Raw genomic sequence first — 14,955 nt, forward strand, 5'->3', positions numbered from 1 at the left:
AATTTTATTGATTAAATATTTCTCTATATATGGTCAATAGGTACACACAGGTGCTAACACAGTATTTTTTATCATTTATTTAAGATTCTTTTGAAATGCATTTACAGAATAGTTTGATATAGCCTCTCTGCTCCCACTCTTTGTTCTGATTTTTGCTATTCTTCTCAATTACTTTAAATAAAAATTATACAAATACTTTTTATTCTGTACACTGGATTTCTTCATACTGATAGCATATTAATTTCTATGTTTACCTAGATAGCATTGTCTCTGCAGGTATAAAGAGTATTAGTGCTCACTGGGATTTCATTCTGAGTAATATATTAGGACAGTTCTACTCCTGGTTTTATTTAGGAGCATCCTCCCCTTTTTTTAGATAATAAATATTACTTGACCACCTGTAAAACATTGTAAGTTGGGCAGTATAGAGGGAAGTATAAGTTGGGAAGTATAGCTATACTTCAGGTAGGTCTTCTGGGTAGGCTTTCCAGGTCTTTTACAATGCTGGTGTTTCAAAAATAATTAATTAAAAGAACAGAATATATATATATATATATATATATATATATATATATATATATATGTATATATATATATATATATATATATATATATATATATATATATATTTAATGGAACCAACTCCTTCTGCCTCATTAATATTCTATAGCTTTGGAAGCACAGGACAATTTTACCATGTGCCCCTCCTATAAGAAATAGCTTTCCAAACTAGCTCTGTCTAGGTTAACCATGGGAGGTCATTAAATTTTCAAACAAAAGTTGAAATGTTTATATAAATAAAGTCCTTAAATATAACTTCGCCTTAAGAATATTTTTAATAGTAGAGAGAAGGTAGATGAGGTGGAAATTTATGAAAGATATAGATTGGTTCCTAGAAAAAAATTGACTTGCATGTGAGTGGCCAGACAGATTTTATGATAGGTTCTAAATAACAAACTGTTCTGGAAAGATGGCGACCAAGAAAAGCAGCATTTATGAGTCCTGCTAACACTCAATCTCTATTGCCACAAAATCAATGCTTTTCATAGCCAGAAAACACCATCAGCAGAGAAACAAAAACTGTAAATATAAGGGACAGAGAAAAAGAAGGCTAAAAGAACTACCAGAGACCAGAAAATAAACTAGCCCACACTGCAGTGACAGAGCCACTCCAACACCATCTTCCTTCACAGCACCAGGCTCCCAAGAAGAAAGGGACTCAGAATGAAGCTCAACACCAGAAAAGAAATATGCCAGCCTCAAAGCCGAGGGTGCGGCAGCAGCGCCATATAACCAGCAGTGGCGGCGAGTTCACCATGCCAGTGACAGGTCCAGATTGGCTGACTCAACAACTCATCAGGCTCCAGAGCGGTATTCAAGGAGCTGAAGTGAGCAGCTGCAGATCATCTGGGTATAATTTAGCAGTCTTTTCAGCACAAAGAACATCTAAAACTCTCAGTGGCCAAGCTCAGCATGCCCTCCAGGGACTCAGAATGGAGCTCAAAACCAGAAAAGAAATATACCAGCCTCATGGCCGGGGGAGTTGCAGTGGCGCCATATTGCCATCAGCAGTGGCGGGTCCACTGGGTTCTCAACAGCTCCATATCAGTACACTCAACAACCGTGAGTGAAATTGCAGACCCTAAAGGAGAAATCCCAGTACTGCACCCCCAGGGACTTGTGCAGCTTTGATAATCTCCCTAGGTCTGAGATTTTGCAATCCAACCCAGTGAAGGAGTAGCAGTGGCAGAGATACCATACTCTAGTCGCAGCTCCCCATGGGAAAACACACAGCCTGGTACCCCCATGGTCCCGTGCAGCCTGGATTAACTCCCTGGGTATGAAACTTTGTGATAAAACCCAGTAAAGGAGTAGTGGTGACTGAGATTACTACATACTGAGATCCAGAGCACCCTAAGTGAAGTCGTAGTGACCCAGGGAAGAAGAACCAAAAGAAGCCACAAACTTCTGAAATCATGGGAAAGAGAAATAACAATGGAGTAATGAACTCCCACAACCTCACAACATCAGAACCTGATAACATAGAAACTCAGAGATCTCCAAAAGATCAAATCAAAAATATAACTAGATATAATACAGGACCTTCAAAAAGAATTTAGAGAGAGTCTAAAAGAAATAGAGGATGCAATAATTGAAGTAAAGGCCTCAATTCAAAATATAAACAATTGATTAGACCACATAAAGAATAGAATCTCGATCCTAGAAGATGATCACTCCAAAAATGAATGTATAGTTTATAATTTAGAAAAAAATCTGACAGCAGGAATTTGACATTGAAGAAATATGGGTCAATCTTAAGAGAGCTAACCTAATAATAATTGGAATAGAGGAGGGAAAAGAGGGTGAAACTAAAGGGATAAATTATCTCTTCAAGGAAGTAATAGCAGAAAATTTTCCAAACATAGAGCAAGAGGTCAATATGCTTCCAGGAAATTTATAGGGAATTAGAATTCCCTTTAGACAGGATCAGAGAAGAGGTTCCCCAAACCACATAATTGTCAAAATGAACAATGTGGAAGCCAAGCAGAGAATCTTAAAGGCAACAAAAACAAAAGGGCAAGTGACATTCAGAGGCAAACCAATTAGGATCACTTCAGACTTCCCAAACCAAGTCATGAAAGCCAGAAGGGATTGGAGTAAGAGATTCCAAACTCTGAAAGAAAATAATTTCCAGCCAAAAATTTTCTACCCAGCAAAACTATCTATCAAATTAGATGGGGAAATAAGAAGCTTCCATGACAGAAACTGAAGGAATTTATGTCTTCAAAACCAGTGCTAGAGAAAATACTCAAGGAGATTAACTACAAAGAAGAAATATGTAATACACACAAGAACCAAAGAAATAAGATTTTCCATCCAGCAAACAACTAAACGAAGAAGAATAAACAATATCTCAAACAGAAATAAAATTTTAGCATGTTAGTAATTAAAAGTTATCTCTCAATAATCACACTGAATGTAAATGGCCTCAACTCCCCAATAAAAAGACAAAGTGGCAAAATGGATTAAAAAGCAGAATCCATCCATCTGCTGCTTACAAGTAAAGATAGGAAAAAACTCAAGGTAAAGGGCTGGAGCAAGCCAAACCATGATAAGGAACTCAAAGGCAAGCAGGAGTAACAATGATGATATCAAACAAGTTAGACTTCAAACCCAAACTTATTAGAAGAGGCAAAGAAGGTCATATTTTACTGGTAAAAGGAATAATCAAGCAAGAGGAAATAAGAATAATCAACATCTATGCCCCAAACATAGGTGCAGCTACTTTCATAAATTAAACTCTATGTGACATGAAGTCACACAGAAATCCCAATACAATAATACTGGGAGACTTCAACAAACTTCTTACTACATTAGACCGATATTCCAGACAAAAGGTAAGTAAAAATGCCTCAGAACTAAAGAACACCATTAATCATATGGACCTTTTGGACTCATATAGAATATTTCACCCAATTTCAGCAGAATTTACAATTTTCTCAGCTGCACATGGCACCTTCTCCAAAATAGATAATATCTTGGGACACAGAAATGAGTACTAGCAAATTAAAAAAATTCAAAAATTTTACATACTTCCCTGTGTCATTTCAGACCATAATGGAATGAAACTAGAAATCAACTATAAGAAGACCCAGAGAAACAACATAAACATGTGGAGACTAAGCACCACACTTCTGAAAGAATAATGGGTCATAGAAGATGTAAGAGGTGAAATCAAGAAGTTTCTAGAAACAAATGAAAATAAAGATACAACATATCAAAACCTCTGGGACACTTTGAAGGCAGTATTAAGAGGAAAATTTATAGCACTGAGTGCTCACATAAGAAAAACAGAAAATCTTCAAATAAATAGCCTAATGACACACCTCAAAGCTCTTGAAAAGCAGGAACAATTGAACCCCAAAGCCAGTAGAAGACAGGAAATTATTAAAATTAGAGCAGAAATTAACAAAATAGAGAATAAAAAATATAGAAAATCAACAAAATCAACAAAACCAAATGCTGCTTTCTTAAAAAAAATTAACAAGTTAGATAAACGACTAGCCAACATAACTAAAAAAAAAGAGAGAATGAACCAAATTTTTGAAGATAAGAGATGAAAAAGGAGACATTACTATGGACAGTGTAGAAATCCGAAAAACCTGGAGGAAACTGAAAACATCCTAGATAAATACAACCTTCCTAATCTGAGTCAAGAAGATATAGAACACTTAAACCAACCAATAGCAGTCAAAGAGATTGAAACAGCAATACAGAGCTTACCATCAAAGAAAAGACCAGGACCAGATTGTTTCCCATGTGAATTCTATCAAACCTTTATAGAAGAGCTAACCCCAATAATCCACAAACTATTTCGCAAAATAGAAAAACCCGGGACTCTCCCAAATACATTCTATGAAGCCAACATCACACTAATATCCAAACCGAATAAAGACAGTTTAAGGAAGGAAAACTACAGGCCTATATCTCTGATGAACTTGGATGCAAAACTATTAAACAAAATACTAGCAACACGCATTCAAAACAACATCAAGACAATCATTCACCATGACCAGATAGGATTCATCCCAGGGATGCAAGGCTGGTTCAACATATGAAATCAATCCATGTAATTCACCATATAAACAGAATCAAAGACAAAAACCACATGATCATCTCAATATATGCTGAAAAATCATTTGATAAAATTCAACATCTATTCATGATAAAAACACTGCAGAGAATTGGAATAGAAGGAACATATCTCAACATTATTAAGGCAATCTACAATAAGCCCACTGCCAACATCATATTAAATGGGGAAAAACTTCAAGAATTCCCTCTAAAAACGGGAATGAGACAAGGATGTCCATTATAACCACTTCTCTTCAATATAGCACTAGAGACTCTAGCCAGAGAATAAGGCAAGAAAAGGAAATCAAAGGAGTAGAAATAGGAAAAGAAGAACTCAAACTTTTGCTATTTGCAAATGACATGATACTATATTTAGAAAACCCAACAAACTCAACCAAAAGGCTTATAGAACTGATCATGAAATTCAGCAAAGTATCTGGATATAAAATCAATCTTAAAAAATCAGAAGCTGGCCCGTGCCTGGGCCACCGAGCAGGTGGACACACTGCCTGCCGGCCCCTGCGCCCGCACCGCAGCCCTAACTGCCACCTCCCTGTCTCCCAGAACCCGCCCTCGGGTAGGAAGCTCAGCCATCTCCGCTCGCTCTGCTGGCCGCTACCTGCAGCAAGATAGGGCCACCATCGCCGGGCGACGACAACGAGGAGGCGGCCGGAGTGACAGGTGATTTGTCTTCTGCACAGTTAGGAGGAGCACCAAACCGATGGGAGTTTTTGTCAGCCACCTCTACAACTATAAAAGATGAAGCTGGTAATCTAGTACAGATTCCAAGTGCTGCTAAATCGAGTGGGCAGTATGTCCTTCCCCTTCAGAATTTGCAGAATCAACAAATATTTTCAATTGCACCAGGATCAGATTCATCAAATGGTACAGTGTCCAATGTTCAATATCAAGTAATACCACAGATTCAGTCAACAGATGGTCAGCAGGTTCAGACTGGTTTCACAGGCTCTTCAGATAATGGGGGTATAAATCAAGAAAGCAGTCAAATTCAGATTATTCCTGGCTGTAATCAGACCTTACTTGCCTCTGGAACACCTCCCGCTAATATCCAGAATCTCATACCACAGACTGGTCAAGACCAGGTTCAGGGAGTTGCAATTGGTGGTTCATCTTTTCCTGGCCAAACCCAAGTAGTTACTAATGTGCCTCTTGGTCTGCCAGGAAATATTACCTTTGTACCAATCAATAGTGTCGATCTAGATTCTTTGGGACTCTTGGGCAATTCCCAGACAATGACTGTGGGCATTAATGCCGATGGACATTTGATAAACACAGGACAAGCTATGGATAGTTCAGACAATTCAGAAAGGACTGGTGAGCGGGTTTCTCCTGATATTAATGAAACTAATACTGATACAGATTTATTTGTGCCAACATCCTCATCATCACAGTTGCCTGTTACAATAGATAGTACAGGTATATCACAACAAAACACAAATAGCTTGACTACTTCTAGTGGGCAAGTTCATTCTTCAGATCTTCAGGGAAATTATATCCAGTCGCCTGTTTCTGAAGAGACACAGGCTCAGAATATTCAGGTTTCTACAGCACAGCCTGTTGTACAACATCTAAAACTTCAAGAGTCTCAGCAGCCAACCAGTCAAGCCCAAATTGTACAAGGTATTACACCACAGACAATCCATGGTGTGCAAGCCAGTGGTCAAAATATATCACAACAGGCTTTGCAAAATCTTTAATTGCAGCTGAATCCTGGAACCTTTTTAATTCAGGCACAGACAGTGACCCCTTCTGGACAGATAACTTGGCAAACATTTCAAGTACAAGGGGTCCAGAACTTGCAGAATTTGCAAATACAGAATACTGCTGCCCAACAAATAACTTTGATGCCTGTACAGACACTCACGCTTGGTCAAGTTGCAGCAGGTGGAGCCTTGACTTCAACTCCAGTTAGTCTAAGCACTGGTCAGTTGCCAAATCTACAGACAGTTACAGTAAACTCTATAGATTCTACTGGCGTACAGCTGCATCCAGGGGAGAATGCTGACAGTCCTGCAGATATTAGGATCAAGGAAGAAGAACTTGATCCTGAAGAGTGGCAGCTCAGTGGTGATTCTACATTGAATACCAATGACCTAACACACTTAAGAGTACAAGTGGTAGATGAAGAAGGGGACCAACAACATCAGGAAGGAAAAAGACTTCGAAGGGTAGCTTGCACCTGTCCCAACTGTAAAGAAGGTGGCGGGAGAGGTACCAATCTTGGGAAAAAGAAGCAACACATTTGTCATATACCAGGATGTGGTAAAGTCTATGGGAAGACCTCACATCTAAGAGCGCATCTGCATTGGCATTCTGGAGAGCATCCTTTTATTTGTAACTGAATGTTTTGTGGTAAAAGATTTACTCAAAGTGATTAATTACAGAGGCACAAAAGAACACATACATGTGAGAAGAAATTTGTTTGTCCAGAATGTTCAAAATGCTTTATGAGAAGTGACCACCTTGCCAAACATATTAAAACACATCAAAATAAAAAAGTTATTCACTCTAGCAGTACAGTGCTAGCATCTGTGGAATCTAGGCAAGATGATAACTTTGATTGCTGCAGGAGTAACAACACTTATCCTTGCAAATATTCAACAAGGTTCTGTTTCAGGGATAGGAACTGTTAATACTTCCGCCACTAGCAATCAAGATATCCTTACCAACACTGAAATACCTTTACAGCTTGTCACAGTTTCTGGAAATGAGACAATGGAGTAAATATTACACAAATACTTATTCTTCGTGGTTATTTTTATACAGTAGTGAGAAGAATATTGTTCTTAAATTCTTAGATATCTTTTTATTGATGTGCAAAAGTTTTGGATTGACAGTAACTTGGTTATACATGACACTGAAATGCCTTACTTTGTATGATATTCCATAGTATATTAAAAATGGTAAAATTGCATGGGTTTTGTAGGTACTTTTGGAATCTAGAGGAAATAAAATTTTACCAAGTTATATAAAGAGAAAATTGAATTTAAGAATGTGAATGGTAGTCTAACCAAATGCATCAATCCTGTGTGGTTTTGTAAGATAAAAAAAAGTTGGTGGGTGAAAAAAATCATGTTATGATAAAAATTTTTTGTAATTTTCTTGATGACTGGAATTTTTATTATGCATAACTGACAAATCAAGTTTCCAAGCAAATGTTACATAGTTTAGGCTTTACTTAGCTTATAAATTTGTCATTTTGAAGCTAATTATTTTAATTACATTAACTATGTACAATATTTTAAGCATTACTCTTATAAGATTTTGAAAACTACATTTTAACATGGAACTCTAGGGATAGTCACCTTTTAAATCCTGTTGAAAAGCCATGTTTAAGGTTTAATTTGCCAAAATAATGTCTTGTTAATATTCTTTCAATAAATAAGTTGGGCAATATAACCAATGTTTAAAAAAATTAAAATGTATAGGTTGGGGCCCGGGTCGTGGGACTCTGGGCCCCGGGCCGAAATGCACTTAGCACGCCAGACCCCTGGAGAAACCGGGCCCAGTAAGACGCTGAGTTCCGGGCTGGGGTCGCACGCGGCATGCCAGCCGGGGCCCGGGTCACGGGACTCTGGGCCCCAGGCAGAATTGTGCGTAGCAGGTCAGACCCCTGGAGAAACCGGGCTCAGTACCCTGGCTTCTGGGCAGGGGTCGCGCAGAGCACGCCAGCCAGGGCCAGGTCGCGGGACCCTGGGCCCCAGGCGAAGTAGTGCGGAGCACTCTGGTCCCATGGGGAAACCGACCGGGTTACAGTGCTACTGAGTGAGTGCCTGATCCCACTACCTCCTCAAGCCACATATACTGTCTTCTCTTATTAAAAAAAAAGGAACAGAAAAAGAAAAAGAAAAATATTGGAGAGGAGTTAAGAAAGCCATTATGGATGCCAGGACACTGGAGATGCAGACAAAACTTATCAAAATGCACTGGAACTTATGGAAAAATTCCCCGTGAAGGAGGACTGCTATTTCTCTATATTGTTAAGAATCACAGACATCACCTGTAAGGAGAGAGTTTAGCGGAGAACAAGGAGAAAGGTGGTGTTGAAAGAGGTCTCCAGGATGGTGGTGGAGACTGGTATTCAGGAGAAGCAGAAACCGGATAATACCAACCTTATTTTTTTGGAGAAATTACACCAAATGTCGAATGCTACCGTCACGCATGCTTAGGAACACTGGACAACATTCAGAGTGGAAAAAGAGCCTGGGAAGGATTTGAAATGGTGGAGGCAGTGGCAATGGCAGTGGCTAGTACTCAGGGGAGGCAGACATCTGATACATTACACCTGGAACCTTTGAAATAATAACCACAGAGACAGTGATCGGAACCTGCTGGGTTAGGCGGGTGCCAGGGCCAGTGGCCAACATCGGAGCTTGCTGTGAGGCAAGGCCACTACTGAGGCCTCCGTGGCCGGGATTGGAGTCTGCTGAGGGGTTAGAATGATGCTGGGGCCAGCGAGGCTGGCATCGGAGCCTGCCATGAGGCAAGGCCGGTGCTGGGGCCACCGAGGACGGGACCAGAGCCTGCTGAGGGGTTAGGCCAGTGCTGGGGCCATGAGGCCGGCATTAGAGCCTGCCATGAGACAAGGCTGGTACTGGGGCCTCCGAGGACAGGTTAAGAGCCTGTTGAGGGGTTAGGCTGGTGCTGGGGCCAGTGACACCAGGATCGGAGCCTGCCATGAGGCAAGGCCAGTACTGGGGCCTCTGAGGCCAATATAAGAGCATGCCGAGGGGCTAGTCCAGTGCTGGGGCCAGCGAGGCCGGCATCGGAGCCTTTCGTGAGGCATGGCCGATGCTGGGGTCTCCGAGGCTGGGATCAGAGCCTGCCGAGGGGTTAGGCCGGTGCTGGGGCCAACGAGGCCGGCACTGGAGCCTGCCGTGAGGCAAGGCTGGTAATGGGGCCTCCGAGGCCGGGATTGGAGCCTGCTGGGGGGTTAGACCAGAACTGGGGCCAGTGAGGCCGGCCTGCCGTGAGGCAAGGCCGGTCCTGGGTACTCCAAGGCCGGGATCGGAGCCTGCCTTGAGGCAAGGCCGGTACTGTGGCCTCCGAGGCCAGGAAAAGAGTCTGCCAAGGGGTTAGGCCAGTGCTGGGGCCAGGGAGGCCAGCATCAGAGCCTGCCATGAGGTAAGGCCAGCATCAGAGCATGCCGTGAGGCATGGCCAGTGCTGGGGCCTCCAAGGCCGGGATCGGAGACTGCCGAGGGGTTAGTCCGGTGCTGGGGCCAGCGAGGCCGGCATCGGAGCCTGCCATGAGGGAAGGCTGGTACTGGGGCCTCCGAGACCAGGATAAGAGCCTGTCGAGGGGTTAGGCTGGTGCTGGGGCCAGCGAGGCCGGGATTGGAGCCTGCTGTGAGGAAAGGCCAGTACTGGGGCCTCCGAGGCCGGGATAAGAGTCTGCCAAGGGGTTAGGCTGGTGCTGGGGTAAGCGAGGCCAGCATCTGAGCCTGCCATGAGGTAAGGCCAGCATCGAAGCCTGCCGTGAGGCATGGCCAGTGCTGGGGCTTCCAAGGCCAGGATCGGAGCCTGCCGAGGGGTTAGGCCGGTGCTGGGACCAGCAAGGCTGGCATCTGAGCCTGCTGTGAGGCAAGGCTGGTACTGGGGCCTCCGAGGCCAGGAAAAGAGCCTGCCAAGGGGTTAGGCCGGTGCTGGGGCCAGCGAGGCCAGCATCAGAGCCTGCCATGAGGTGAGGCCAGCATCGGAGCATGCCGTGAGGCATGGCCTGTGCTGGGTCCTCCAAGGCCGGGATCAGAGCCTGCCGAGGGGTTAGTCTGGTGCTGGGGCCAGCAAGGCTGGCATCGGAGCCTGCCGTGAGGTAAGGCCGGTACTGGGGCCTCCGAGGCCAGGATAAGAGCCTGCTGAGGGGTTAGGCCAGTGCTGGGGACAACGAGGCCGGCACTGGAGCCTGCCATGAGGCAAGGCCGGTAATGGGGCCTCCGAGGCCGGGATTGGAGCCTGCCGGGGGGTTAGACCAGAACTGGGGCCAGTGAGGCCGGCATTGGAGCCTGCCGTGAGGCAAGGCCGGTCCTGGGTACTCCAAGGCCGGGATCGGAGCCTGCCTTGAGGCAAGGCCGGTACTGAGGCCTCCGAGGCCAGGAAAAGAGTCTGCCAAGGGGTTAGGCCAGTGCTGGGGCCAGGGAGGCCAGCATCGGAGCCTGCCATGAGGTGAGGCCAGCATCGGAGCATGCCGTGAGGCATGGCCAGTGCTGGGGCCTCCAAGGCCGGGATTGGAGACTGCCGAGGGGTTAGTCCGGTGCTGGGGCCAGCGAGGCCGGCATCGGAGCCTGCCATGAGGGAAGGCTGGTACTGGGGCCTCCGAGACCAGGATAAGAGCCTGTCGAGGGGTTAGGCCGGTGCTGGGGCCAGCGAGGCCGGGATCGGAGCCTGCCGTGAGGAAAGGCCGGTACTGGGGCCTCCGAGGCCGGGATAAGAGTCTGCCAAGGGGTTAGGCTGGTGCTGGGGCAAATTAGGCCAGCATCAGAGCCTGCCATGATGTAAGGCCAGCATCGAAGCCTGCCGTGAGGCATGGCCAGTGCTGGGGCTTCCAAGGCCAGGATCGGAGCCTGCCGAGGGGTTAGGCCAGTGCTGGGGCCAAGGAGGATGACATCGGAGCCTGCCGTGAGGTAAGGCTGGTACTGGGGCCTCCGAGGCCAGGAAAAGAGCCTGCCGAGGGGTTAGGCCGGTGCTGGGGCCAGCGACGCCAGGATCGGAGCCTGCCAAGGGATTAGGCCGGTGCTGGGGCCAGCGAGACCGGCATCGGAGCCTGCCTTGAGGCAAGGTCGGTACTGGGGCCTTCGAGGCCTGTATAAGAGCCTGCCGAGGGATTAGGCCGGTGTTGGGGCCAGCGAGGCCAGCATTGGAGCCTGCCGTGAGGCAAAGCCGGTCCTGGGGCCTCCGAGGTCAGGATGTGAGCCTGCCTTGAGGCAAGGCCGGTACTGGGGCCTCTGAGGCCGGGATAAGAGCCTGCTGAGGGGTTAGGCCGGTGCTGGGGCCAGCGAGGCCAGCATCGGAGCCTGCTCTGAGGCAAGGCTGGTACTGGGGCCTCTGAGGCCAGGATAAGAGCCTGCCAAAGGTGTAGACCGGTGCTGGGGCCAGCGAGGTCAGCATCAGGAGCCTGCCATGAGGCGAGTCCAGCAACGGAGCCTGCCATGAGGCACGGCCAGTGCTGGCACCTCCAAGGCCAGGATCAGAGCCTGCCGAGGGGTTAGGCTGGTGCTGGGGCCAGCGAGGCCAGCATCGGAGCCTGCCATGAGGCAAGGCTGTTACTGGGGCCTCCAAGGCCAGAATAAGAGCCTGCCGAGGGTTTAGGCCGGTGCTGGGGCCAGCGAGGCCGGCATCGGATCCTGCCATGAGACATGGCTGGTACTGGGGCCTCCGAGGCCAGGATAAGAGCCTGCCAAGGGGTTAGGCCGGTGCTGGGGCTAGTGAGGCCGGAATCGGAGCCTGCCATGAGGCAAGGCCAGTCCTGGGGCCTCTGAGGCCGGGATCTGAGCCAGCCTTGAGGCAAGGCCGGTACTGGGGCCTCCAAGGCCGGGATAAGTGCCTGCCAAGGGGTTAGGCCAGTGCTGGGGCCAGCGAGGGTGGCATTGGAGCTTGCTTTGAGGCAAGGCCTGTACTGGGGCCTCCGAGGCCAGGATAAGAGCCTGCCAAAGGTGTAGACCGGTGCTGGGGCCAGCGAGGTCGGCATAGGAGCCTGCCATGAGGCGAGTCCAGCATCAAAGCCTGCCGTGAGGCACGGCCAGTGCTGGCGCCTCCAAGGCCGGGATCAGAGCCTGCCGAGGGGTTAGGCCGGTGCTGGAGCCAGTGAGGCCAGCATCGGAGCCTGCCGTGAAGCAAGGCTGGTACTGGGGCCTCTGAGGCCAGGATAAGAGCCTGTCGAGGGGTTAGGCCGGTTCTGGGGTCAGCAACGCCAGGTTCGGAGCCTGCCGAGGGGTTAGGCCAGTGCTGGGGCCAGCGAGGCAGGCATCGGAGCCTGCCGTGAGGCACGGCCTGTACTGGGGCCTCCAAGGCCAGGATAAGAGCCTGCCGAGGGGTTAGGCCGGTGCTGGGGCCAGCGAGGCCGGAATCGGGGCCTGCCATGAGGCAAGGCCGGTAATGGGGCCTCCGAGGCCAGGATAAGAGCCTTTCGAGGGGTTAGGCTGGTGCTGGGGCCAGCGAGGCCAGCATTGGAACCTGCCGTGAGGCAAGGCCGGTGCTGGGGCCTCCGAGGCCGGGATCAGAGCCTGCCTTGAGTCAAGGCCAGTACTGGGGCCTCTGAGACTGGAATAAGAGCCTGCCGAGGGGTTTGGCCGGTGATGGGGCCAGTGAGGCCGGCATTGGAGCCTACCATGAGGCAAGGCCGGTACTGGGGCCTCCAAGGCCAGGATAAGAGCCTGCTGAAGGATTATACCGGTGCTGGGGCCAGCAAGGCTGGTATCAGAGCCTGCAATGAGGCGAGGCCAGAATCGGAGCCTGCCGTGAGGCATGGCCAGTGCTGGGGCTTCCAAGGCTGGGATCGGAGCCTGCCAAGGGGTTAGGCCGATGCTGGGGCCAGCGAGGCTGGCATCGGAGCCTGCCATGAGGCAAGGCCGTTACAGGGGCCTCTGAGGCCAGGATAAGAACCTGCCGAGGGGTTAGGCCATTGCTGGGGCCAGCGACGCCAGCATAGGAACCTGCCATGAGGCAAGGCCGGTACTGGGGCCTCCGAGGCCAGGATAAGAGCCTGCCAAAGGTGTAGACAGGTGCTGGGGCCAGTGAGGTCGGCATTGGGAGCCTGCCTTGAGGCGAGTCTAGCATCGGAGCCTGCCGTGAGGCACGGCCAGTGCTGGCACCTCCAAGGCCAGGATCAGAGCCTGCCGAGGGGTTAGGCCGGTGCTGGGGCCAGCGAGGGATGCACCAGAGCCTGCCGTGAGGCAAGGCTGGTACTGGGGCCTCCAAGGCCAGGTAAAGAGCCTGCCGAGGGTTTAGGCTTGTGCTTGGGCCAGCGAGGCTGGCATCGGATCCTGCCGTGAGGCACGGCCGGTACTGGGGCCTCCGAGGCCAGGATAAGAGTCTGCCGAGGGGTTAGGCCAGTGCTGGGGCCAGCGAGGCCGGAATCGGAGCCTGCCCTGAGGCAAGGCCGGTCCTGGGGCCTCTGAGGCCAGGATCTGAGCCAGCCTTGAGGCCAGGCCGGTACTGGGGCCTCCGAGGCTGGGATAAGAGCCTGCCGAGGGGTTAGGCCGGTTCTGGGGCCAGTGAGGGCGGCCTTGGAGCCTGCCGTGAGGCACGGCCAGTGCTGGCGCCTCCAAGGCCAGGATCAGAGCCTGCCGAGGGGTTAGGCCGGTGCTGGGGCCAGCGAGGCCAGCATCGGATCCTGCCGTGAAGCAAGGCTGGTACTGGGGCCTCCGAGGCCAGGATAAGAGCCTGTCGAGGGGTTAGGCTGGTTCTGGGGCCAGCAACACCAGGTTCTGTGCCTGCCGAGGGGTTAGGCCGGTGCTGTGGCCAGCAAGGCAGGCATCGGAGCCTGCCGTGAGGCAAGGCTGATACTGGGGCCTCCAAGGCCAGGATAAGAGCCTGCCAAGGGGTTAGGACGGTGCTGAGGCCTCTGAGGCCGGGATCGGAGCCTGCCTTGAGTCAAGGCCGGTACTGGGGCCTCTGAGACTGGAATAAGAGCCTGCTGAGGGGTTACGCCGGTGATGGGGCCAGTGAGGCCGGCATTGGAGCCTGCCATGAGGCAAGGCCGGTACTGGGGCCTCCGAGGCCAGGATAAGAGCCTGCTGAAGGATTATACCGGTGCTGGGGCCAGAGAGGCTGGCATCAGAGCCTGCAATGAGGCGAGGCCAGAATCAGAGCCTGCCGTGAGGCATGGCCAGTCCTGGGGCTTCCAAGGCCGGGATCGGAGCCTGCCGAGGAGCTAGGCTGGTGCTGGGGCCAGCGAGGCCAGCATCGGAGCCTGCCATGAGGCAAGGCCAGCATCAGAGCCTGCCATGAGGCAAGGCCAGTACTGGGTCCTCTGAGGCCAGGATAAGAGCCTGCCGAGGGGTTAGGCTGGTGCTCGGCCAGCGGCGCCAGGATCAGAGCCTGCTGAGGGGTTAGGCCAGTGCTCGGGCCAGCGAGACTGGCATTGGAGCCTGCTGTGAGGCAAGGCCGGTACTGGGGCCTCTGAGGCTGGAATAAGAGCCTACCGAGGGGTTAGGCTGATGCTGGGGCCAGTGAGGCCAGCATAGGAGCCTGCCATGAGGCAAGGCCTGTACTGGGGCCTCCGATGCCGGGATTGGAGCCTGCTGAGGGGTTATGCCGGATCTGGGGCCCGTGAGGCCAGCATCGGAGCCTGCCATGAGGCATG

At 49.7% G+C, this 14,955-nt stretch overlaps 1 pseudogene across 1 annotated transcript; it reads left to right on the plus strand.

Moving 5' to 3' along the window:
- Positions 1-1,250: 1,250 nt before the first annotated feature.
- Positions 1,251-7,380, plus strand: LOC308278969 (transcription factor Sp3-like; annotated as a pseudogene). Its single transcript has 2 exons — positions 1,251-1,388; positions 5,217-7,380. The product of its transcript is annotated as a transcription factor Sp3-like (transcript).
- Positions 7,381-14,955: the final 7,575 nt, after the last annotated feature.

Source organism: Muscardinus avellanarius (genome assembly GCF_963383645.1).
Source record: "Muscardinus avellanarius genome assembly, chromosome: X".
Lineage (NCBI taxonomy): Eukaryota > Metazoa > Chordata > Mammalia > Rodentia > Gliridae > Muscardinus > Muscardinus avellanarius.